This window comes from Callithrix jacchus, chromosome 6 (assembly GCF_049354715.1).
Source record: "Callithrix jacchus isolate 240 chromosome 6, calJac240_pri, whole genome shotgun sequence".
NCBI lineage: Eukaryota > Metazoa > Chordata > Mammalia > Primates > Cebidae > Callithrix > Callithrix jacchus.
Window position 1 is genome coordinate 74,450,307 of NC_133507.1, and position 26,355 is coordinate 74,476,661.

General features: G+C 31.6%; 1 long non-coding RNA gene across 1 annotated transcript in view; it reads right to left on the reverse strand.

The window, feature by feature from the left end:
• Window positions 1-6,886, reverse strand: part of LOC118154789 (uncharacterized) — a 31,299-nt gene extending 24,413 nt beyond the window's left edge. The window contains exon 1 of the long non-coding RNA XR_004745054.3: window positions 6,861-6,886. This is a non-coding gene — a long non-coding RNA (uncharacterized LOC118154789). The remainder of the gene's footprint in view (window positions 1-6,860) is intronic.
• Window positions 6,887-26,355: the final 19,469 nt, after the last annotated feature.

Consider the following 26,355-nt stretch of genomic DNA (forward strand, 5'->3'; position numbering starts at 1 on the left):
AGACGTGGCGGTGAGCCGAGATTGCGCCATTGCACTCCAGCCTGGGTAACGAGAGTGAAACTCCGTCTCAAAAAAAAAAAAAAAAAATTTACAAAATTTATCTATAGTTGATATACATTTTGTGGAATCTTTAGAATTTTCTATATATGAGATGATGTCTGCAAACAGAGGCAATTTAATTTTCTCTGTTCTGATTTAGATGATCTTTATATTTCTCTTTATTAATAAATTATCAATAGAATTGAAACATGATAAATATTTTTTCTCAGCACCTTAAAATATTTTCTCACAATTTTTGGCTTCTTATGCTGCTCTTAAAAAGTTATCTATAAATCTAAATCTTCTGTTACATGTACTCTCATTTATTATCTTTGGTTGTAATTGAGATTGTCTTCCTCTTTTAGCAAACTTTCTTATAATATTTTAAATATTTTGTTTAGGACTTAAAGTGCAGTTCACTTCTGAGAATTCATGGGTGAATAATGTTAAAAAATTTTTCATCATTATCTCTCTGAATATTATTATTTTCCCTATTCTTTCTGTGTTTTGGAATAATGCAAGTTATGTGAGGCTATTCATTCTTGCTAGCCTTTTAGTTAACTTCTTCATGTTTTATATTTATCTTTTACTCTTTAGGCCATATTCAAAATAATTTTTAATTGTAATTTTTATTTTCTCTCTGTTCAACTAATGTGATCTGCTGGGTCTTTTTATTATTTATTTTTGAAGTGTCATTTAGTTCTTGTTCAATCAACATAGGCTTTATCTTGTAGAATCATTTTCTATTTTAGTGTTTTCAAATCTGCTTTTCATAAGCCTGATCATTTTAAGCTCATTAATTATATTTTCTGAGATTTTATCCTTCTATTTTTATTTGTATAGATTCCTAGAATTTATCTGATGAATTATCTGCCATTTTGCAGGAGACATGCCCGCTTCTCTAACAATCATTAGTAAAGGGCCATTTTTTTTCTTTAAAATCCATTATGCATTTATACTTTTCTACGTAAAATGAAATGTACTAATAAAGTAGGAAATAAACTTAGAAAAGTACTAGGTTTTTAAAATATATTGTGTCAGATTTATATTATTACTCTATCAAATTTCCATAACCATTTCTGATACCTTCAATGTCTGTACTTGTCTTGTAAGTGATAAGGAGAAAACAGTTCCTGAACCAGCTCCACTCCAAAGATCACACTTGAAGTAGCACTGTTCTACAGTGCTTTTGTATTTACTTTTGTCTTGCACAGCAAATTTGTCATTAGTATGAGTAAAATGTTATCTTTAGTTATCAATTGTAGGATTCTCAGATTCTGTGGATAAAGTAAATTTGAACCTGAAACTTATTGAAGTATGAGCCAAGGTTTCTACGAGATATTATATCTCAACAATAGAACAGGTAGGAAAAGACCATATTCTTTTCTGTATGTCATATTGGTGGATGATTATGTTTCTTGTTCATCCTTTTACTTATAGCTTTTTGAAGCTCATTGCTTTCTTGTGGAGGTTCAAGTGGTAACGGTTCACCTGTGTGGTCCATTCTATGCCCTAACCTTATCCCTGCTCCTGCAACTATAGGATCAGGGAACAAGCTTCTTTCTTTAATTTTAACTCATGTCTTCATTTCTGAACTGTGAATTTAAAAGAATATTAGATATATTTTATTTACATATTCTAAATCTTTATCAATCAGTTTTTTCTATTATTCAGTCAAAACTATTTCTAGAAAATTGTATATTTCTTTTTTTCCTTTTTATTTTCAACTTGTATATTAAGTTCAGGGGTACATGTGCAGGATGTGCCAGTTTATTACATAGATAAATATATCCCATGGTGGCTTGTTGCACATATCATCCCATTACCTCGGTTTTAAGCCTAAAATCCATTACCTATTCTTTCTGATGCTTTCCCTTTCTCTACCCCTGGCCCTTTGACAGGCCTCAATATGTATTTTCTCCCTACCCGTGTGTCCAGATGTTCCCATCATTCAGCTCCCACTTATAAGAGAGAATATATGATAGTGGTTTTCTGTTTCTTCATCAGTTTGCTGAGGACAATAATGGCTTCCAGATCATCCATACCCCTGCAATGGACATGATATCATTTATTTTTATGACTGAGTAGTATTCCATGATGTATATGTACCTCATTTTCTTTATCCAGTCTAGCATTGAAGGATATTTAGGTTGATTTCATGCCTTTGCTATTATGAATAGTGCTAAAATGAACATATGTATGTATGCCTCTTTATAATAGACTGATTTATGTTCCTTTGGATATATACCTAGTAATGGGATTGTTGGGTCAAATTGTATTTCTGCCTCTAGGTCTTTGAGAAATTGCTACACTGTCTTCCACAATGGTTGAACTAATTTACATACCTACCAACAGTATAAAAGCATTTATTTTTCTCTATGACAGCACCAGCATGTGCCGTTTTTTGACTTTTTAATAATAACCATTCTGATTGGTGTGAGATTTCCATCTTATTGTGTTTTTTATTTGCATTTCTCTAATGATCAGTGATGATGAGATTTTTCTCATGTTTGTTGGCTGCATGTGTGTCTTCTTTTGAGAAGTGTCTCTTCATGTCCTTTACCCACTTTTAAAGAAAGTTGCTTATTTTTTACTTATAAATTTGTTTAAGTTCCTTGTAGATTTTAGACTTCAGATGTACAGTCTGAAAATATTTTCTCCCACTCTGTAGGTTGTCTGTATGCTTTGATGATAGCTTCTTTTGCTGTGTAGAAGCTCTTTAGTTTAATTAGATCCCATTTGTCGAGTTTTACTTTTGTTGCAATTGCTTCTGGCATCTTTGTCATGAAATCTTTGCCCGGGATAATGTCCTTAATGGTATTGCCTAGGTTTTCTTCAAGAATCCTTATAGTTTTGGGATTTACATTTAAGTCTTCAGTGCATCTTGAGTTAATTTTTGTGTGTGGTGTAAAAAACAAGGTCAAGTTTCAATTTTCTGCATATGGTTAGCCAGTTCTTTCAGCTCCATTGATTAAGTAGGGAATCCTTTCAGAATAAAATATCTCAGAATGCCACTAACAAGGGAAGTGACGGACCTTTTCAAGGAGAACTACAAATCACTCCTCAAGAAATCAGAGGGGACACAAATAAGTGGAAAAACATTCCATGCTCATGGATAGGAATAAACAATATTGTGAAAATGGCCATACTGCCCAAAGCAATTTATAGATTTAATGCTATTCCCATTTAACTGCCATTGACATTCTTCACAGAATTAGAAAAACTATTTTAAAATTTAAACTATTTTAAAATAAAGCCGAATAACCAAGAAAATCCTAAGCAAAAAGCACAAAGCTGGAGGTATTACACTACCAACTTCAAACTCTACTACCAGGCTACAGTAAACAAAACACCATTGTACTAGTTCAAGAACAGACACATAGATCAATGGAACAGAATAAAGATCCCAGAAATAGGACCACATACCATCTAATCTTTGACAAAGTAATACATTTCTATGAACACTAATACCTGAAAATCGTTCTTGGCTTGTTTGCAATTTTTCTCTATAATGCTTAAATTTTCACTGAAGTTCTTTAAGCAAAACAACTGGGTGGTATTTTACTTGCAACCACCTAATTCATAACTAATGCTAATCTGTAATTTTAAAAAATTACCAGATATAAGTATTAACAAAAAGAATCACCTACATATCAAAAGACAAAAACAAACAACTAAAACATTCTCTAAATTTCTAGACCAATTGGGACTATAGACAACTGTGTACTATGTACAGGAGTCACAAGTATGTTGTAAGATAGTATGGTAATGGCAGTTTCAATGAAAATCATCTAGCCATGATTAAGCAGAAGGATAAATAATATAATTTCTATTTTAAATTTTTTCGGCCACTGCAGACATTAGACAATACATACGTAAGAATAAAAGCAGGGATCAATTTAAGTAGTCTAAGCAAATAAAGAATATATAAAATGAGGATGAAGAAATAATGAAAAATAAGAACAAATGAAAAAAATTATAAAATAGTAATTTGTAAAACACTTAGAAATAAACTTGAAAACTTAGGTGAAATAAATGAGTCTTTAGCAAAATATACTCAAATTTCTAATAGACCAATATACTAAGATAATAAGCAAACATTATCAAACCACTCCCTATGAGAAATAAACCAGATCTGGCTTATAAGTGAATAAACAAATTCAAATGCTATTTAAATGTATCCAAGACATAACTTTAAGAACAAAACTTTTTAATGTTTTTTTTGACTTTATCATAGCACTGATAGAAAAACTGGATTAAGACACAAAAGTCAAACCAGCAAACCAGAAGAGCAATACACAAATATTACTTATTAAAATGATATCAAATTGCAAAAAAGTACTTTCTGTTGACCAGGTCTAAAAAATAATTCCATTTTTTTTTTAATTTTAAAGCAAATTATTTAAGCTTATGCAAAACATACAATCTGTGTGCAGATGAATTTCATTTTAGAAACGTAAAGATTATATCTTTTCAGAAAACATATTAAAATTATATAGTAACTAAAATACAAGCAAAGATACTTATCAAGATTGAAATTAGTTACTGATAAGAGCAAATATTTAGTTACTCTGTTCCTCACTCACATTCTGTGAGGTGTGTGAGTTGCTGTGTGGCTGGACTCTGTGAGTTCTACTAGGCAATGCTGAGCTGGATTAAGCTGACTGGGTTTTCTAACTGCACCCAGGCTGAAGAATTAACCTATCTGGAGCTTGCAGCTCCTATGGTCAAAGGATCAGGGTTAGTAAAACAACATAAACCCATTAAAAATGTTTGTACCCATGTATCATTGGTCCAATCAAGTCACATGGCCCAGCTTAAAGTCAATGGAGTGTAAAATTCATGGAAAAGGTGAGGAGAAATATATAATCAAAAAGAAACTGTAAAATCTACCTCTTAAAATAAATGAACAAAAATAAATAAAAACAAATGAACAAAAGTAAATAAATAAATAAAAACAAAAATAAATAAATATATGAATATAGATATCTTCATAGAAGAAAATTAACATCTGTATCTTCATAGAATAATATAACATGGATTGAGCTATCACAAACTGATGCCAACATAAAGCCTAACAATTTAAACATATTTCATTAAAGTGATAGAAATGAAACAGATCCTTACTTTGCCAGTATTATTGAACAATATTCTGGAAATTCTAGCCAGTGCAATTAGAGAAAAGAAGAAAATGCATGGTATACAAAATTGAAAGGAGAATAAAAATTTAACATTTTTTGCAGATATTACGACTTTATATGCAAGAAAACTCGAGAGAATATGCCACAATATACAAAAAATAAAAGAATGTAGTAAAGTGGATGGCTACCCAATTAACATAAACAGCATCTTTCTGTATATAAACAGTGGCAGGTTAAGATATAGAGAAAGAAAAAGTTCTATTGTTAATTGTGTTAGCGGCAATGATAATAATAATCAAGAGTATACCTAACTAAAAATATATTGAATTTATAAAAAACAAACTTGCAAATCTATGATATATTGCATGACAAACATACAACTGGGAGATACCAAGAATCTTGTATTAATAGTAAAATAAGAAATTATATTCTTTGATAAAAAACTGTATTTTTATAATTCTCTGTAAATCAAATTTGTAAATTCTATTCAATACTAACGAAAACTCCATGAGCCTTTTTACTTTTTACTTGGTGGGGGGACCCTTGAAAAAATAACACTGGGATTCATCTAGGGGAAAAATACATGACAGTATCCAGGACGTTTCAGAAAAAGACTAGTCATGTGACCCTTAACAGATACTAAAATGGCCACTAATGAGGGACGGCTTAGATAAATTATGGTTCTTTTATATAATCATTAATATAAAGTTATTAAAAGCAAAGATATAAATGTATCATATGCAGACATTTAAGACATATTATTCAAAATATATAAAACTATTAAATAAGAATATAAATTTTAAAACATACATATCAGATGTTTTGAAAGAATATACATAACATACATATCAGATGTTTTGAAAGAATATACATAAAACTACTAAGTGGTTACATATTCACAGGCACTAGTGGCTTTCCAGTAGGAAGAAAACTTGTACTTTTTATCATCAGATTGCTTTTTTATCATATGCATGTATTACTTTAGTTGTTGTTCTTAATTTAATTCTCGAAAAGCTTCTCAGTGCTGATGAGTTGTGATGTATCCAGGAATTGAAATGACAGTTATACCAATAACAAATCATATATTTAAACATTACAGAACAAAATATATTCAAATCATTTAAATAATTTATTTCTTTAATGTATGTACTATACGATTAATATTAAGGTATTCATTTATCCCTGAAGCATACATTTATTAGCATAAATTTATTAGCATACATTTCTCTTGTCTTAATTGTTATAATATTTGACAATAGCTGAAAAGTATTTAATGTTTCCATTACTTTTTAGAGTTTTTACTGTTAACTTGCCATGTGAATGTCTTACCATTCAAAGGAGCTAGTCAATAATATCTGGAATAGTCTAATATATTAAAGAGCTCAGTTAACATCATTCTTTTTAGACACAAGATTAAAGAACATTGACTGAAGAGTATCATGATAGAGTGTTCAATAAATCTACCATTTTCTTGAGTGACCAGCTGGATAATTGTAGTTTCTCATAAAGCAACAATCCAACAATTCTTTAACCCTCATTTTTTGCTGGTGTTTCAAAATTTCAAACTAAAAGAGTCCAAGCTATTGTGATTTCAAAAATGAATACTTCAGTATCTGAAATAACTCCCCAAAACATATAGAAACAGTGAAGACTAAATGCAAAGGAAATATACCATCTTACCTTAGTTGCAACCAGATCACTAAAACAAATTTGCCCAAGAATCTGGCCCTACGGAAACATATTTGATGTTGAAACAAGGTCTCTTTGCTAGTTATTTCGTTGCATGTCCATCTGCTATGTTGAAATTGTGCCAGCTCACAAACTGGTCTGCTATTTTCAGTAAAGCATGTGCCAAAGCAGCACATGGTTTAGACTGGCAGATTACATAAGGCTGCGAGTATCCACTATAATAAAAATTTAGTCTTTTGCCCAGTATGTTTGATCCTTAAATTGCTCACTGCATGCTCATTAACTCAAAAAAATCCCTTGAAAGAGATAACATACTATTAGTTTACTTTATTGTTAAGCATCTTGACAGAGATGAAATGACTTAACCAGAGGCACAGGTGAATATTTAATGGAATGTCTGTTTGTTTACCTGGAGCTACATCTTCTCACCTGAGGTTTTGATATTTGTATTGAGGGGAAAATGTGATACAATTCAATGAGGTATCGATAGATATTTTCTGAAAGAGCAATTAGTGGTGAGAAGGAAACACTTGAAACAGCACACATTTCTACTGTAATTTCTGATGTTTTTGTTTGGAAAAATCTTAATATTGAACCAATAATTGAACTAATTCCTTTTAAGAGGCTACTTTTGTTGTCACTCTGGCTTATTGGACTGGTATTCTCTGTACCATAAAGGCTATTTAGAAGAAGATTTAGAATTATTACCCATTTCAACAGAATCCTTTGGAAACTTTTGGACATAACTTATTTGGATAGAGAAGTCAGATAATGTTTAAAACATTGTCATCTTTTACAATCATGGTAAATATAAAAAAAGATACAAAAAATTAAATAATTGCTTGAATGCACAAGAGTACTGTTTCAAAAGATCTAAATATATATTATAGCAAAGTTTCATTATCATCAAAGTTAAAAGCAAGAGTTTTGATATTTCATAGTTCTTCCGATTAATTGAAGCTTTTATCTTGATTGAATTTCTAGGTTTGCAAAATAATAAAATTTTCAATTTTGCTAGACTCTTTTATTAAGCACTTTGATGAGCACTCAGAAAAGCATTTAAATCACATTTGTGAATGGCATGAAGTTAAAAGGAATATAGAAAATGTTCACCTATTACCAATATCTGAAAAAAATCTCTACAGGTAAAAAGTAGAATCATAAGCTTGTAAGGTTAAAATGTTATAGCAGTTAATGTAAAGTTATCATGTTCTTAGGGCTGAAAAATCCAAGTTTATAAGGATAGAATAAAGAAAACACACCTAGGATTAACCCATGTAAAAGTCACATTGGAGTATTACTTTAGCTTCATGTGGCCAGAGCAATCATCCCACTCAGTTGTGAGAACGACATTTTGAGATGAATTTTGATAAGCAGGAGTAGAGGACACAAAACAGGAACATGAAAATGTATTATATAATATAATAATAATAATATAGTATTACCTATTATACTATATAATAATACAAAATAATATATAGTAAAATACTATATAATATACATTTTATTATATAATATTTAATATTTTTATATAAAGGCTTATTATATATTATATAATAAATAATGTTTACTTTAAAGTAACTGAGATTACTTAATGTAGAGTACTCTAGCAAGATACAATATGTATCTTAAAATATTTGAAAGACAGTATATGAAAATGTATTTTGCCATGATTTATATAATTGAAGAGGAAAGAAGATCCAAAAATTGAAGATTACTGGGGGCCAGGTTTTAATTCAAGTTAAGGGAAAACATTTTTTTCTTACCTACTCAAAAACAGAATGAGTTTTTAAGAGAAAAGTGCTTGAAGAGTCTGTAAAAGAGGTTAAATCATTTATTAAGGAATGGAAAGAAAAGAAAGGGATTTAGAACATATTACCTTAGCAGTCCTTTTAAATTCATACATAACTTTAAATATAATATTCTCTAGAAGCTAAAGCCAATTGGTTGACTGTGTGTGTGTGTATATACACACACACAAACACACACACACACATAACCAATATATGTGTGTATATATATATGTGTGTGTGTATACACACACTATATACATACATATCTATACACACATATAATATTAATGAGTGGTGTGTGTGTATATATATATATATATACACACACACACACAGTCAACCAAAGTAAATATATATATGTATATATATATACACACACACACACACACAGTCAACCAATATATATGTGTGTGCGTGTATGCACACATTACAGGCTCACATATATACACACATACATAATAATGAGTGGTGTGTGTATATATATTATATTTGCATTAATGGTTGCATGCAAGCATATCTGGTAAGTTGAGAGTTTTTAATATTGTAATAAATTAATAAAGTCTTGGTAAATATTTATTAGCCCTTTAGAATAGAAAATTTTGGACTCCATTCTTTTTAGTCCCAGTATATCAGTTGACTTCCTGCCTAAATGTTGTAATGAATCTACTCTGTTTACATGGTTAAAATTGACCAGAGATAAAAGCGACAGCTAGGGCTGTGTGTACAAGGACAGAAAGGCCAGATAGAGATGGGTTCCTTGAAGATGACAAGAGGAAGCCTGGATTTGCTGTAGGAGGCAAGAGGCCACTAGTAAACGGATTCAGAAGGGAATGGTTCGGTCTGAACAACAAGAAACAGGGAAATGTTAAGCTCTCAAAAGATTTCCAAAATAAAAGGGACATGGAGAATACAAGATTTTATATGTCCTAACCCTGCTATCTAACTCAGAGGCACACAAAAGAAATGGGCCTGATAAAACTGGCATTTATCAGAAATGGAGCAGATACACCCTTAAGCTGACGACTCCATGGCAGACTACAAGGAAGAGGCTTACTTGTTCTGGGAGGCGAGTTCAACGTCGACACTAAGGGATAAGACCTCAACAAAGAAAGGCAGGAGTAAGTCTAAGAACATGAGATGGAAACCTAATGGGATTGGGCAGCAATTTCCGTTTCCAAGAGCGAAAATGACTTTTACACTCCTTAGCAAGTGGCTGTGTTTTCCTGGTTCTTATGCTACCATGTGATTAGCCATGATACTGCCTGATTTTGAATGCTGTGGATTTACAGACTTCTATTAGGGGCTACAGTTCATTCTCCACCCCCTCCTTTTTTCTGTAGGAACAGATATTTACTTTGAAAAATTTTTTCATAATTCTATTATATATATCTTTTGTCGTAGAGGCTAGATAAATGATTTTCAAGAGCTTCAATTTTTTCTATTTTTCTATATATAATAGAAAACAATTCCCTCAAAGTGGTCCTACATTCTATATGTTAATAGTGGTGATATTTAGTTCTTTACAATCCCAGTCATTTCTATTTTCCACTGATCGGTAAGGTTTATCAGACATGTACTTTTTCAAGAAATTAAGGGTGGTATTGCGGATTATTATGAAATTTTAAACTATTGCTGTTTACCAGATTAATGGCATTGATTACATGAAAGTAACACTTTTGATTCTAAATACTATTTGTTGACTGCATAACTCCAAAGCTGAGATGCATCCACAGGAGCCAAAATCCAATGAAACTCATCCCAAAAGGACTAGTCTAGCTCCACTTAAGGAAGTAGTATTTAACCATACTCAAGTCATTAATTCTCAGTGTATGTTCACTATTCATGAAGCATTGCTCTAAGGAAATGAGAAAGGGAGAGGGAGAGGGAGAAGGACAGTGGGAGAGAGAGAAAGAACAAATCAGGAACTTGTTCACCTTCGAAATAAAATACTAAGGCAAATCAGGTAAGAACATAAGGGAGGGAATAGTTTATAAAACAGGCATCAAGCTACGTGATACAACATAAGGAGATGAATATGATCAATGCTCAAGTTTTAAAGTTACTTTGAGGAAGAGAACAAGGTTGGAGAATAATTTGCAAATTTATACTAGATCTCATAGCAAATGCTTGATTGTGCAAAAATTAAGCAACTCTTGAAAAAATCTGAGCTAATCCCACTACAACTTAATGCTATTAAGCCCTTTTTAATCCCTCCATTTAAATTTTTTCATGTCCCCCAGAAAGCAACTTAACTATATAGTTAGAGTTAGATACAGCAGGTACATGGCAGGTGTCTGGATCTCAATATGAGATTATGTGAATAAAAATGTCCTAGTGGAAAGTGAGGAAGCATCTGAACCTGTAAATTCCTGGGTGTCTTTAATTCAGCACACCTGCAATTCAGTGAATTTTAAATTAATGTCCAAGCCCCTGAAAATTTTAAAAGTCCACCTTTGGAATAATGAACTATACTTTTTGCATGTTTTATGTGAAAATATTGAAAGAAATGGTTTTTATTTTTGGTAACTGAAGGTTTCTTATCTTTTTTTTGTTTTAAAAGAGGAACCTAGACTTACATTTTAAAACAGCATGAAGCATAAATACTGATTGATAAGACATCCACAGAATTGGAAAAACAAATTTGAAATAAATTCTCATCACTTCTTTATCCTCATTTCCATTCCTTATTTAATCTGCATTTTGTGTTGTTATACTTAACAATCTTTGATTTTTAAAATATTTCCTATGGCTTACTGTAAAGCCAAACTGAATTATCAGCCGTATCTTATAGTTAAAAATACAACAATGTGGTCAATTTGTAGAGCAAAATCAATTTTAATGGGTTCATAATAAAAAATCTGAATAAAGGAACTTTTATAAATGTATGTCTTAAACATTCTTTGACATTCATTTCTATTCATTGTGACAGTAAAAAAGTTTCCAACATGGAAATGGACAGAAAAGTACAATGAACAAGTCTAACTTAAATAATCACTTAAACTTAAGTCATGCGAGGAACATTTATTATAACAGAAGAACTTGAAATTACATGGAAAAAAGCTATGACAATTGGCAGATTATGATTCAAGTGCCTGTAAGTTTTTATGACACTATAATGTTTTAAAAAACGCAGGAGTAGGGAATCCATATGCTACTCAGTTTAGGATAAATTAATAAAATTCTGCATATTATTATCTACCTTAGTGATATCTTTGTGGTATCTTCAGTTAAATTCAAACTACTGTAAATCAATTCAGTAATAGTTACTGAAATAATGAAGAAGAATATAAAACCTTGAATAAATGTACCAAGAAAAAAACATTATAGTCTTGACATGTTTATAGTTCAGTAGGACATTAACTTAGCAATTTAGCAAAAGCTGAGCCTTCCAAATTATTTAAAAGTAGTGTTGTATTCTTTCATACAATTTGGCTAGTGATTTATTTAAAGATCTTGTCACTATTTGGGCACTGATTTCCTGTTGAAGCCATGGATAGTTATTACACTTTAAGTAACCTGGGAGTGTCTTTTTGAAGAGAGGACAACCATAGTTTTTCTCATGCTTGGAAATTTGGTATTGGCAGTTTTGCTGTATAAAATCAGGCTAGGCTACTTTTCTAGAGTCTGCTATTTATCTCTTAAAAAAAAAAAAAAACACTAAAGTTTGACTGACACTAATTTCCTGAACAAGATACTCTAGAAACTCCAGTTTATCTTATAAAATCATAACAGACAAGGTTTGTGATGTCCCCTCCGCAAGATTCTTTATTCTGTCAGTTTATAGCATTTGAAATGACGGAAAGGGATGCGTTCCTTTCATATGCCATCCAGGAGAACAGAACCTGTCACCAACAGTGTAATGTGCTATGTATTATCACTCTGAGTGATCCAGAGGCCCAGAGACTGTCATCTTTTTAGACTGTACAAGTCAACACAAATAAAACTGAGGAGGCAAATGATAATGTCTCAGATAGAGCCAGGCTCATTCTGGCCATTACTTTTTATTCAAACCTTACAGATGACATGATGTGAAAAATGAGCCTATGTCTAGTTCAATGCCCATTAGTGTGTGAGCACATTATCTTCCACTTTTCACATTGAATCTTTCTGTACTCACTCTGCCAGTTAGAGCTCAGCAGCCTGTCAGCAAAAGGGGATTTTGACTAGTTTAAAATTTTTTTTTATCTTATTATAAATAAATATTAAATATTACCTTTCTCTTGATAAATTGCAAATAACGTGAGTTACTCATTCTAAAACCGATGCACAGTATTTCCTAAAGTTTATCAGAGATTACTCTTCTGTCTATGAATAATTAGAGATTATTTATAAACAGAACCCAGGTGTTATTTTGAATTAAAAAATTCTGGCAGAATAATTTTTAAAAACTAAATACAATTTCTATTCAAATAAATAAGCTGAGAATTTTAATGTTTTTAAAAAATTGACTATGGTAAGACTGCCCTATCATTTCCCATCCATGATAAATTCTATAGTTTTCCATATCTAAATACCTCAGGCATTCCCTGTCAAAAACGGGATAATTATACAAAATTGTATAATTTTGTAATGTGTAAAAGACTCAGAAATACTTTTTTCTGTAGAAATGTATTGCTAAAGAAAAGTCTGATGAATACTTTTGCAATCCTATTAGTCGCCAGGTCCCTCATGTTGCTTTCATAAACATAAAGAAACATCTTTGTGCCGGGTGATGTGAAGAAATCAATAAATTTATCATAGCACTCTTTAAGTGTCACATGATTTTGGCCATGGGTAGCAAATTGAACTATGAAAATGTACTTTTTAACAGCTCTATTGGATAGAAAATTTGACAGCCCTCAGAGTGTAGATTTGCCATCTTCAAAAATAGCTGAAAACATTCACAGCCACTCACACTTTGAATATAAATCCAATTCCTGAAGAGTTTTTAACGTGTTCACTAGCATTATCAATAGCTGGGTAAAATTCCTATGTTACTATTTGTATTCTTGAATCATCCCCAGTACTCTCAAAATATTCCTCAATTACCTAGAGCAAGAATTAGCCACATTGTTAATTTTCCTAATGATGTAACTACTAAGCATAAGATTGTTATAGTTCTATTATTTAAATTACAATGTATTTAATTAAAATCGAATTTTAAAATGTTAGTGTTACATATGACTCGAAAGATATAACTGGAAATTTTTCTAAAAGTTACTGCATGTTTAGTTTGGCCATTACACTATCACTTGATTTGCCTTCCTGTTGAATTACATTCCATTTTGTGGCCACAATAACAGCCTAAAGAAATCTAAAGATCTCAGAAAAAAGAAGCTGAATTTCTTGTTAGCAAACTTTCCCATGTGTCCTGTAACAGGAAGGTAACAGCATGTTTTATGATGAGCTTTATTTTTTGCTGAAGTCGTCAGCCTTTCCCTCTCAGACTGAAGCATTGTTTGAATACCATAATTTCTTACCTCAGAAAATGGTTTACAATGTTTTCAGTTCCCTTCTGAAATGTCAATGATAGGCATTACTGTCTGTGCAGAAGTTAAATGGTACCACAGTGGAAGAATAGTAGATGAGGAGTATTTATTTTAACTTCATCTTCTATTTTCTTCTGCCTGAATTATCATCCTGTGTTATTTATGGTGAGAATGATGGTCTGAACGTACAAAATTGTGTGTACTGCCTGAGAAAGATATTAGAGCCACCGTGATGACTTTCTGTGTTGATTATTTTGTCCAAATATAACAACAATGTTGGTGACATTAGCTGAAGTTTATTTTTAAATCCCAATTCAAATAGTAAATAGCTTTGTATTCTAATCATTGACCATCTTTGAGGAAAACCAAAGCTTATGTTATGGGAAGGTATGAGATCCTTATATAGGACATGATAAAATAAAATATTTTTCCACTTTTGTTTATGTAATATTTCAGAGAGTTTTACATTGGTTGTGTAATTATTTCATTTCACGTTGTCTTAAAACGTGCATCTAAATGGACTAAAATTAAACGTGAGTTTTTATTAAGAATAGGATGTCACCTTTTTCTTTTCTGTTCTGTTCTGTTCTGTTCTTTTTAAATAGTCATAGAGACTGAAATAATAGCAGCTGCTTTAACGGTTAAAATTGTAGTTTCTAAAAAGAAACACCATTTTAAAATTTGAAAATCTACTTAATCCCCAATTAAACTAATTTTTTAAAAAGTGAATGGCTTCTTTCACTCTTTATCATGAACCTGTTGCTGTCTACTCTCACTATGACAGTGTCCTTGGCACATATACTCGTAAGAGTAGCTACTAAAACTAAATTAAAATGATATATTGGTGGTCACTGAAAATATCACATTGAAGGTAATTCATGGCCAAGAAAAATTTGGTACCAGAAAGTATCCAAAGAACAAGTAATTATTAGCAATTTGAATTTTACACTCAATGTCTTGTTTATTCAACATGAGCTTAATATATGCTTACTACTTTCATACTAATGCTTTGTTTTCACATAAAGCTCACTGAATTAAACAATGCATTCCTAAACTTCCAACTTCTGTGTAAATGGCTTGTCTGCCTCTAAAAATATTCCTGTTGTACCCTACTGTCTTAAATGGACTATTCTCTTTTTTTTATTGACTTTATTTTCTTTGCTCAGAAAATAAAGAAGTCAATTGTCTTTCTTAATCTAGCTGTTACATTTACATTTTCCAGGGAAATATCCAACTGTTGATCTTTCTCACCTTGAACAACATGATATTCTAGACCTGATGCCATCTAATCCTTTTTTACTCTCTATCAAGAAAGAAGATATTCAATATTTTTCTAGATTTGAACATTATCTTTATGCAAATAAATAATTTTTATTCTTTTTATTAAATAAAAGATCAGTTTTCTAGGTTTGTGTATTTTCTATATTCTTTATTTGGTTATCTAAAATCTTGTAAATTTATTTTTACCACTAACAATATATCTAAAGCATTGTTTAATATGCTATAAAAGGAAAACTCTGTTGCAAAATCAGAAGCTTTTGATATATTCAGAGGGAACAATTAATTGTTCAATACTAGAATTGGAGAAAAACAGGAATGGGAAAGGGGATCATCTGTTCCAAAGGCTTAATTGCTCAAGAATGTCTTCTTATTAGAAGCATTTATAATAGCAAAGAAAATTATCCCTGGGTTTATACTTTCTTAATATGTTACTCTTACTCTAAATGTTCTACTTTATTAACACTGTATTTCATAGATCTACAATTTCAGATAAATCCTTTATTTTGAATAATTTTGTACTGCAAAAATAAGTCAGCTTGCCAAAAATGTAGAATACAAAGATCAGTTTTGTGCATCTCAAGACCATCGTATTATTCAGGAGCAGAGAATCTGTAATGAATCCAAAGAAGGTTTATGGAAATATTCCAGAATCCACTGGAAATATATCTAGTAAGTTAGCCTTTTATTTTTCGCCCACAATCCCAATGGTAAATAACTACTTTAAAGATAAAGTACAAAAACAAAATAAAATAAAATAACCAATTGGTGTAAACTTTCAATGCTAGAGTTGTTTCCACTCATTTTATTGCTGATTGTCACAATAATGGTGCAATGTCTATGCTGTACAAAAGTAGGAGAGTTATCAAAAAAGATACTCATTAGAAGCACGTATTTGTAACTCTTAGGAATTTGAGTAAGAAAAAATTATTTTAATGATATTGTAAAATATTCAAAAATCTGCAAATAAAATAGAAGAAAACAGTAAGAACGAGAAAAATGTAACAAAATGATAAGGTATATCTAGAAAGTATAAAATATGAGTGGATATAACACAATCACAACAAATAAGAACTGCAGAATAGTTAGTTGTGTAAGATAAGTGGGAATTGAGGAGTTTGCGAATCCTCTAACACAGTTATAATCCATAAATAGCTATAGCCAAAAGAAGAATACCACAGTCAGAATAGAATCCTCAGCAAAGAGATATGAGAAAAAGTACAGTAAGTGAGAAGAAGCTCTACAAACTCTAATTTGCCTGGGAGTGCAGAAAAGACTGAACAGACCCACTAAGTAGCTGTGAGGCTATCACAGTGAAACAGATATAGAGTTGGCTAGGGTAATACCCTAGTATCACACAATAGACAGAGAAGTAGAGGGACCAACCTTCCAGATTAGCCCTGAGTTTAGGGGTTTGCCTGAATGCAAGACTTTCAGTACTAAAATAGTTCCAGACATATTGGGATAGTTGGTTACACTACATAAAGGACATTAGAAGTATTCCAAAAAGTTTTATTCAAAAGGACAAAGAACTAAGACTATGAACGAAAACATTCTGCAATTAAAAAAAGCATAGGCCGGGCGCAATGGCTCATGCCTGTAATCCCAGCACTTTGGGAGGCCGAGGCGGGTGGATCACGAGGTCAAGAGATCGAGACCATCCTGGTCAACATGGTGAAACCCCGTCTCTACTAAAAATACAAAAAAATTAGCTGGGCACGGTGGTGCAGGCCCGTAATCCCAGATACTCAGGAGGCTGAGGCAGGAGAATTGCCTGAACCTAGGAGGCGGAGGTTGTGGTGAGCCAAGATAGTGCCGTTGCACTCCAGCCTGGGTAACAAGAGCGAAACTCCGTCTAAAAAAAAAAAAAGGCATAATAGAAAGACTGAGTGTAAATAAATGATTCAGACATGAGGCTTGGATAGACGATTGCATAAGAATCAGATATCAGAAGAATAAAAGTGGTTACAAGAAAGGAATTTTAAAAAATGATTCGTATTAATAAAAGAGGATGTATCGTTCTTAGCGAACTGACACAAAAACAGAAAATCAAACACCGCATGTTCTCACTCATAGGCGGGTGTTGAACAATGAGAACTTGTGAACACAGAGAAGCGGAGCATCACACACTGGGGTCTGTTGGTGGGGGCTAAGGGAGGGATAGTGGGAGGGAGAATGGGGAGGGATAATATGGGGAGAAATGTCAGGTATAGGTGATGGGGGAATGGAAGTGGCAAACCACGTTGCCATGAATGTACCTATGCAACAATCTTGCATGATCTGCACATTTACTCCAGAACCTAAAGTACAATTAAAAAAAAACAAAAACAAAAAGATGCCGTTCTTGATCAGTGAAACTAGAAAATCTGCTATCTTCTTTCATCATTCAGAAAGTTTGTCTTAAAAAATTTGGTAAATCTCATCACATATAAACATGAGCAACATGAAATGATTATAGACAATCCCTTAAAAATCATTGCAGAAAAGAAGACAATAAACTGAATAATGTAGTGACAATGAAAAACGAGTCGAAAAAAATATGGCCACAAATTACATGAAGAATATAGACATTAGGTGACCCAAAAGATGACTGCTAGGACAAAATTTGGGAAAAAATCAGAAATTTAGACTAAACTACAATGAAAACAAGAGCAAGGAAAATATTATAATGAATATAGAAAATATAAATAAGTAAAATAATAGTTAATAAAGAGATAAATATTTGAGAAAAATATAGATTAAAAGAAAAATGCAAAAAATTCACAGTGTGTATAATTGAGGTCCGTGAAAAAGAAAACTTAAGCTATGGAATAAAGCAAATTCTGTAAATAATAATTCAGGTAATTCAACAGCTATCAAAATGGTCATTCTAAAAATTCTTAAGGATTTATGTACATGTTCTACAAAGAATTTACTCAGAACTGTCAACATCAAGACCTATTTTTACTGGATTTTAAAGATAAAGAAATAGTTTATAAGCAATTGGGCAAAAAGATCAAGTCACCTATAAGTTCAAGCCAAAGTTATGTACATTTGGGAATTCAGGTAACAGCAAACTCTGACAATTTTTTCCTGGAGAATCTTCAAACAAAATATTTCAAACAAAAAATTATAAAAGTAGTTTTGGTTTAAGTTTTGTGGTAAGTATAGAATATATTTAATACCACTAAATAAAATAAACATGATACAATACTATGCAAATGTCACTGTAATGAAAAAATAAATAGAATACAACTAGCAAAAGACTGAAAATAGAAGATAAGGGTATGTAAAAAGTAGAATAACCTTTATGATAGTTACTCATGTATATTAATTTAAAGTAAATTTGATGCTGGGGAGAAGTAAGGAAGGAGAAGGAGAGGCTATTAGTAACTCTAAGTATTAATCTTAGTAGAAAATAAATATAAATTATTTATATAGGACTATAATAATATAATAATATATTGCTTTTTCTTTTTTGTTAAGATTAAATATAATAATATAAATGCATAATGTTTTATATATTATAATTCTTGTAAAAATAACTTTTTATTATTCCCTCAGGGTTTTCTTGAAGGACAGAATTGAATTAAAGAAAATATATTTTTCTAAGTTGAAATTCTAAGGTTATTATAAAATGGTACCACTAGAAAAAAATAGAAGTGTTCTGAAATATAAAAAATATATTATAAAATAAACATATGATAAAGTTATTTTATATTTTCTTAATTATGTAATTTATATATTAAATATTTTCATTTATATTTTCTGTCTAGGACTATGACTAAATGAAGACTACTATATGACTCAGTAATGTAAGTGGTCAGTCTTCACAATTTAAAAAATCTAATCTTAAATTGGCTTAAAAATAGCTCTCAACTCTGCTGAATATCAAAGGTGCATTCAATGCAAAGGAGATTCAGAATGATAAAAAAGAAAAGGATCAACAAAGATATACTAAGAAAGCAAACGAAACAGTACTAGAATCACTATGTTGTCATAGAAAAGTAGAGTGCAGATGAAAAAGGAAGACAGGCCAGCAGGCAGGAAAGAAGGAAGGGAAGGAGGAAGGGAGGGAGAAAAGGAAGGAGGGGAGGGGGCAAAAGAAGAAAAGAAAAGAGAAAGACAAAGGAAAAAAGAGAAAGAAAGAAAGAGAGAAAGAAAGAGAAAGAGAAAGAAAGAAAGAAAGAAAGAAAGAAAGAAAGAAAGAAAGAAAGAAAGAACGAAAGAAAGAAAGAAAGAAAGAAAGAAAGAGAGAGAGAGAGACAGGGAGGGAGGGAGGGAGGGAGGGAGAGAAGGAGTAAGGGAAGGAAGGGAGGGAGGGAGGCAAGAACAAGAGAAAAGACAGAATGTTAAACATAAACATAAATTAGTTCAACCATTGTGGAAGACAGTGTGGCGATTCCTCAAGGACCTAGAACTAGAAATTCCATTTGACCCAGCAATCCCATTACTGGGTATATATCCAAAGGACTATAAATTGTTCTACTATAAGGACACATGCACATGAATGTTCATTGCAGCACTGTTTACAATAGTAAAGACCTGGAACCAACCCAAATGCCCATCGATGATAGACTGACCTGGGAAAATGTGGCATATATACACCATGGAATATTATGCAGCAATCAAAAACGATGAGTTCATGTCCTTTGTAGTGACATGGATGAATCTGGAGAACATTATTCTCAGCAAACTGACACAAGAACAGAAAATGAAATACCGCACAGTCTCACTCAAAGGCAGGTGATGAACAATGAGAACACATGGACACAGGGAGGGGAGCACTACATACTGGGGTCTATTGGGGTGATGGGGAGGGACAGTGTGGGGGGAGCTGGGGAGGGATAGCATGGGGAGAAATGCCAGATGTGGGTGAAGGGGAGGAAGCAGCAAATCACACTGCCACGTGTGTACCTATGCAACTATCTTGCATGTTCTGCACATGTACCCCAAAACCTAAAATGCAATAAATGAATAAATAAATAAATAAATTTTTAAAAAATGCTAAACAAAATACACCATCTACTAGTAATATTTATATACCTAATAAGAAAGAAACAGCTTTTACAGCAAGGTCATAAAGAACTAAGATAAATAAAAAGAAAACCAATGACAACAGTAGTTTTCTGCATTCTAGCAGAGTAGTCTGTGACAAGACATGACTTCATTCCAACAGAGATTCAGGGAAAGAAAAATTAGAAGATTATAATTGTACATAATCCATAATATTGATTTCATTTACATAAAGAGGTGTATGTGTTTGCATAATAGTATTTAATAAAGAATCATTTTTCCTATACAATTTCATATTAGTAAAAATAGAAATAGCACAGAAGATCCTCTATAATGAAAATGTAAATAAACAAGCCACGTTAAGAAATAAAACACGAATTTCCTCCCATTTTTAAATTTGAAATAATACCATTAAGTAGTTCATAGTAAGGAAAAATAGCAAATGAAATTGCAGATTCTTAAAAATAAAAATAGTGAAAACAGTATTACAGCATTTATGAAACAGTGAAAGCACAGGTTCAAGAAAAATTCACAGCAGGTAATACATAAAAATACTAAAAATGAATAAACAATTGAAACATGCAATTCAGAAAAGCTACAAAAAATACCAAAAACTAAACTCAAAAAGAAGTAAATCAAACCTAAAGAAATAAAATTCAATGTTAAAAATAGATATTAATAAATATGATCAATGTAGAGGAAAACTATGAAATATATATTAAAATATGAAAAATATGATATATAATTAGTGAACATAATACTAAGAAAAAATGAGAAAAAATGCAAGTCACCAATATCCAGAAAAAAACATGGAATGTCATTATAGATATAACAATTTTAAAAGATTATAATATATTCTAAATATTTAATACCAATAAACTGGATTTTTTCAGAAAATGGACATATTCCTTGAAAGGAACTTGCCACATAAAGGAAAAAGAAATAGAATATTGGAACATCTGGCATCTATTAAGGAAACTAAATTACTTATTAAAAACCTTTGCATAAAGAAAGTAAATCATATTCAAATAGCTTAATAATTAAATTTTTCCAAACATTTCAGAATTAAAAGTTTTTTTTTTTTTCTTGTTCAAAATTTTATTGTAAACGAAAAAAACAAGTTAGGGAGTAACACTTTTCATCTCTTTTTAGGTCAGCATAACCTCTATTTGAAAACATGATATGGGCATTCAATATAAAAGAATTCTATAAGCCAATACTTTTCATGGAAAATATACTTTAAAGTTTTGATTTTGTTATTATTACATAATATGGAGAAAATTTTATCACTGAATTGGATTAATGCCAGGAAGCTAAAACGGTCTAATATTTGAAAATCAGCTTTAGGAAAAATACCTAATGTAGATGACGGGACGATGGATGCAGCAAACCTCCACCATGGCACATGTATACCTATGTAGCAAACCTGTATGATCTGCACATGTACCCTGGAACTTAAAGTATAATAAATAAATTTTTAAAAAAGAAAATCAGTAAATAGAATATTAATGTAATATGAATATGATATCCGAAAGGGAGAACACAAATAATCTTTTTAATAGAATAAAATATTTGAAAAGTCAACATCCATTCATTAGAAAAATCTCTTAGCAAATTTTGAATAGAAGGAAATTTCATTAATCTGATGAAGACTGTCTCAGTTAGGCCAGGGAAGGTGGCTCAAGCCTGCATTCCCAACACTTTGGGAGGCCGAAGTGGGCAGATCACTTGAGGCAAGGAGTTCAAGACCAGCCTGGCCAACATGGCAGAGCCCTGTCTCTTTATTTCTAGCCTGTTTTAATATGCCCTCTAATTTCTACCTTATCAAAATAGCTTCCATGTTTTTTATATATATAGAGATATCTATGTCTTATGCATTCCAATTTAATAGCAGGCATTAATTTAATAACATGCATTTCTTTTCTTCATTCCAGCTTAATGAAGAACAAAATCACAGTATATATATATATATTTTTTTCTTTTTATATTTGCCTAGAATGTATTGTCCACAATTTTATTTTAATATTTCTCTATCACTTTTCTGCTATGCTTCTGCTGAACAGTATGCAGTTAAAATTATAATCAAGTTTGAATAACACTCCTTTAATAGGTGACCTAAGCTTATTTTCGTGTATTGTTATGATAAATATGTTTGGTCTTAATTCTGATACATATATATATATATATATATATATATATATATATATATATATATGTTTGTGGGTGTTTACACATACACATTTGCACACACATACATGTAAACACACACATCAATGTATATGATTTTGTTTTCACTATTTAGCTTCTTGGTTACTATTTTATTTTAAAATTTGTTTTGGTGATTACCTTTATATATATGTGTGTAATGTAAACTGTCTCTTTTGTTTGACAATATATATTAGGTACATGTTGTGAATAACAATGAAATTAGCTTGTAACTTCTTTCCTCCACAGTCAACTTTTGTCAACCATATTATCATCCTTGGTATTTGTCTTTGTTTTTGTAAATATGTTTTTACTTATAACAGTCATTTGCTATCTTCATTATTTTACAAGTCTTTAAATTTATTCCAGTTTCTATTAGCCTCTCTCTCCTTTCATGTATACATAGACAGATTATAAAAAATTTAAGGTTAGTCTCTTTCAGAATTTTTTCTGAGTCCCAAATGTGGTTGAAAACATTTAAAAGAATATGAAATTGGAACAGTTCATCTGGAACAACCTGACAAATACAGTTTAAAGCTCAACATTTGATGGGTTTTTTTCGATGAACATGGAACAAAACTGTCTTTTTAGTTTAAAGTCTCCAGCCTCTTTGACAGCTAATATGAACAAGAAAGCCAGCAAAAGTGGTAAAATATATTCTAATGTCTAAAAATAATTCATATCAAGATTCATTTTACATAATTCAACTATTGCCTATGTAATCAGAAACAGTAAGTTTCTTATTGCTAGACACTTGCGAAGCCAGTTCCATATTTGCTAAGGTTGTCAAGGTCTACCATCTATTTACAAGGACTGTAATTCAAGCACTCACGCACTAAGGCCTATGTCTGCAGCTTTAACTTTAAAAAAAAAAGTCTGTGTATAGACCCATCATAGTAATCCAACATAATAAAAAAAAAAATTTCATGCAAAAGTATCTTAACAAATAAATCTTCCTTACTATGTTTCAACTGCAAGTATTTTGCTTCCCAAAGGAGTCTCTGGGTCAATTTATCCAAATTCCTAATCTTTGCAGCATAATATGCCCTTTGCAAATAAGCAATTAAATAAATGAAATTAGGCAAATGGAGGCAAACATATTTTATGTAGTGCTAATGATGTGAATATGAAAAACATAGCTTATTGTGAAAGCCAAATAAATAGCCTTTGTAGCTTTCTCCCAAACAGAATTATCTCACTAGTTAGAGACAGTACTAGAAAACTACAAACTTTCTGTTAAACATTTTTACTCCCTAAATCATGAAAAAACTATAGTCTGCCAGTATTTTACAGGTAGGCAGAATCTCAGGGAAAGGATACTAAACCAAACATGATTGTCAGCATTCGCAAAACTCATCAATCATGTAGCGTATTCTTTCACCGAGGGATGGAGGATTGAGGGGATGGGGAAAGAACTGAAGAATACAGTGTATGTCTTTCAACATTGAAACAAATTATTAAAATACCCATCTCTTCACAATATTTGCCAACTCCTCCCATCTACTGTTGCTTCTTGTCTCTCATTTTGTCCTCTTAATTCACTTTTTCTTCCTAAAAATATTCTTTGTATGTATATTTAATGTGGTTTGATGAAGAATACTCTCAGCAATTTTTTTCTGAAATACTCATTTTTCCCTCACTTTTGAACAGCAGTTTATCAGTGTATAGAATTCTAGACTGACACATTTTTTTTTCTTAGCACATTGTTATTGCACAACAATTTCTCTTTTTTTTCTACTTTTATTTTAGGTTTGTGGGTATATGTGCAGGTTTGTTATATGACTAAACTGCATGTCACTAAGGCTTGGTGTATAAATGGTCCTGTCACCAAGGTGGTTATCATAGTAACAATAGGTAGCTTCCAATGCATGTCCCCTTGCAGACTCCCCCTTCAGGCAGACCACAGTGTCTCTTGTTCCTATCTATGCGCCCATGTATATTCAGTGTTTAGCTCCCACTTCTAAGTGAGGACATGCAGTATTTGGTTTTATTTGGTTTTCTGTTCCTATATTAGTTTACTTAGGATAATGGCCTCCGGCTCCATCAATGTTGTTGCAAAGAACATGACTGCATTCTTTTTGTGGCTACATAGTATTCCATGATGTATACGTACCACATTTTCTTTGTCCAGTCCACAATTAATGGGTGTCTTTGTTGATTCCATGTATTTACTATTGTGAATAGTGCTGTGATGCACATACAGGTGTGTGTGTCTTTTTGGTAGAACTATTTATTTTGCTCTGGCTATATACCCAATAATGAGATAGCTGGTTCAAATGGTAGCTCTATTTTAAGTTCTTTGAGAAATCTCTGGGCCACTTTCCACAGTGGCTGAATTAATGTACATTCCCAACAGCAGTGTATTAATGTTCTCTTTTCTCCACAACATCACCAGCAATTGTTATTTGACTTTTTAGCAATAGGCATTCTGACTAGTGTGATATGGTATCTCACTGTGGCTTTGATATGTATTTGTCTAACGATGAGTGATGATGGGCACTTACTCATATTTTTTGGCTGCATGCATGTCTTCTTTGAGAAGTTTTATGTTCATTTTTTGATAGGGTTTTTTCTTATTTATTTTTTTAAATTTCCTTATAGATTCTGGATATTAAACATTTGTTAGATACATCATTTGCAATTAATTCCTCCCATTTTGTAGGTTGCTTGTTTACTTTATTAATGGTTTCTTTGGCTGTGCAGAAGCCCTTAAATTAATTAGTACCTACTTATTAATTTCCGTTTTTGTTGCAATTGCTTTTGGGGACTGAGGCATAAATTCTTTCCAAAGCCAAGGTTCACAATAGTATTTCTTAGGTTTTCTTCTAGGGTTTGTATTGGTTTTGGCCTTACATTTAAGTCTGTAACTGATCTTGAGTTAATTTTTGTCTATGGAGAACAGAAGGAGTCCAGTTTCAGTCTTCTGCACATGGCTAGCCAGCTGTCCCAGCATCATTTATTAAATGGGAAATTCTTTCTCCATTTCTTGTTATTGTTAACTTTGTCAATGATCAGGTGGCTGTAGGTGGATGGCATTATTTCTTGTTTCTCTATCTTTTTCCACTGATCTATGTGTCTGTTTTTGTACCCCTGCCATGCCATTTTGGAAACTAAAGATTTAGTATAGTTGGAAGTTGGATAATGTGATTCCTCTGACTTCATTCTTTTCACTTTGGATTGTGTTGGCTATTCAGGCTCCTTTTTGTTTACATAGAAATTTTGAAATAGTTTTTTTTCTAATTCTCTGAAGAGTATCTTTGGTATTGTGTTAGAAATAGCATTAAATCTGCAGATTACTTTGGGCAGTATGGCCGTTTTACCAATATTGATTCTTCCCATCCTTGAGCATGGAATGTTTTTCCATTTGTCTGTGTCATCTCTGATTTCTTTCAGCAGTGTTTTTTTAATTCTTGCAAAGATCTTTAACCTTCTTGGCAAGCTGTGTTTCTAGATATTTTGTTCTTTTTGTGGCCATCCTAAATGATATTGTATTTTTTATTTGGCTTTGAGCTTGTACATTGTTGCCATATAGAAATGCTAATTTTTGTACATTGATTTTGTATCTTGAATCTTTACTGAAGTTATTTATCACCTCTAGAAGCCACCTGACAGAGTCGATGAGGTTTTCTAGGTATAGGGTCATATCATCTGATGATATGAAAGTTGGATAAAGATAGTTAGACTGTCTCTATTCCTATTTGGATGCTCTTTATTTTTTTCTCTTGCCTGATTTTGGCAAGGACTTCC